Genomic DNA, 2,185 nt, shown 5'->3' with positions numbered 1-2,185 from the left:
AATAAATATTTTATATTATATTGAATAATATTTTATTTTTAATTATAAGATTAAAATCGCGCGCGCGTCATATGTGATACACCATGCAACACTGGTCTGCTGGTTAGATATAGATAGATAGAGTGAGATGATAGATAGAGTGAGATAACACATAAAGTCAAAGGCCCTCTATTATCGAAAAAACGAGATGGACATTTTCTCTGGTCGACGACGTTAATAATGATGATGATGACGACGTTTCTTAAAATTGAAACGTGAAAATTCACAGATCCGGACTTTGCGTCGCGATATCTCCGCTAGTAGGGCACGTAGGAAAAAAATGAAAGCACTTTTATTATACAATTTAAGTATTTCCTGTCGATTGAGTGTATGTAGAACTTGATCGGTTTAGCCGTTACTGAGATCTGATCATCTCGACCCCGAAGAGTCTCCGTGTCGCGTAAAGGAGGCACGGCAGTGTCGCGCGCTTGGCTTAGCGCCGAGACACTACCGTGTCTCCAGATACGTCGATGAACCATGATTCACCACTTTTTTCGTAAATCGTGGAAAAATGTTACCAAAATTCAAAAAATACAAAAATCGTCCAAAACGTTTCAAGAACCGTCGATGAACCAAACTTCACGATGAGCACTTTTCCGAAAAAAGTCGAAAATTTCCAAAAAAAATTAATGAACGTGTATTTTGTGATGCGTGTTGATAGTTCCACTCGAATATAAATCTCTAATTTTGGTAAAATGGCCTCGTCCGCCTGAGCGCATGGACGAAACGGCCAAAATTATATAAATCTCTAGACTGTGAGATCGAAATCGATCCAATCGATTTCGATGCCTCGGATTCCCCTCGACTCTACATGCGACGCTCGCGCATGCTCGCCCCCTCTCTTCACCTTCTTCTTCACTTCGTTCATGTCGCTTGTACGGACGCGCGCTAACGTAGCTATCTCTGTAATAACGTGTTCACAATAAAGTGTTGTTATACTGAATATCTTTATCATTATTAAAGACATCCGAATTGCGTTCCACACTGCGTACTGTCCAACAGGTTATGGGCCCAGTGGTTACGACAAATAGACCGATAAGTGCATATTAAGTGAGACACGTGCAACGATCTAACCCGCGATACAATGGCGCACACTAACACCATTAATACCACGCGGATGGAAACTCTGACCAAGAGTAACTACGACACATGGGTGATACAGGCAGAGGCATTACTCATAAAAGGCGACAACTGGGGTTACGTGAGCGGCGAGATACCGCGACCTCAGGACAGAGACGACGATCCAACGACTCGGGCGGCCATCTTAGCTTGGGAGAACAAAGACCGTAAAGCCAAATCCGATCTGATCCTCGCGATTAATCCTACCGAGCTCAAGCAGGTACGTGGCTGCGCAACATCCAAGCAAGTATGGGACAAACTGAAATCGATCTACGATTCGAGCGGTCCCGCGCGCAAAGCGACACTTCTCAAACGGCTCATTCAAGCGAAAATGCCGGAAAGCGGCGACGCCAAAGCACATGTCGCTCAGTTCTTCGACGCTGTCGATAAGTTAGAGTTAATGGACGTTAAAATAAATGGAGACCTCCTCTCCATAATGCTTTTATATAGTCTGCCGAGCAGTTTTGAAAACTTCAGGTGCGCGATCGAGTCCCGCGACGTGTTACCGAACGCAGAGCAATTAAAAGTAAAAATTCTCGAAGAACACGAAGCGCGAAGCCAAACTACCGCGGAAGAATCGGGAGTGATGCTCGCTCGTCGCGGAAAATACGATTCAAACGCGAAGTCCCGGAAGAACGCGTCAACGCCACGCAAGGAGGCAGATTCAACGACGCAAGCTCGTTTCAAATTTAAATGTTCCTTCTGTAAAATCCTAGGGCATAAGTATGCCGATTGCCGAAAGAGGAAGAAGCAGGAGGACGAGAAGGCCAATAACACGGAGGTTGAGAATTTCTTCGCTGAAAACGCGCATTACTCGCCGAGCACACCCTCCGGATTCCTGGCACGAGACAAATGGTGCCTCGACAGTGGTTGCACTTCGCACTTGTGCAGTGACATCAATAAGATGGAAGAAACGATCCAAGTGATGAGTGACATAAAACTGGCCAGCCACGCTACCAGCCCGGTCAACGCAAAAGGGAACGTCGAGGTTATGACTAGCTTAAATCACGCAAATAAGAAGATCCGG

This window comes from Cyphomyrmex costatus, unplaced genomic scaffold, assembly GCF_001594065.2.
Source record: "Cyphomyrmex costatus isolate MS0001 unplaced genomic scaffold, Ccosl1.0 scaffold421, whole genome shotgun sequence".
NCBI lineage: Eukaryota > Metazoa > Arthropoda > Insecta > Hymenoptera > Formicidae > Cyphomyrmex > Cyphomyrmex costatus.
Note: the sequence above shows the minus strand (reverse complement) of the source record.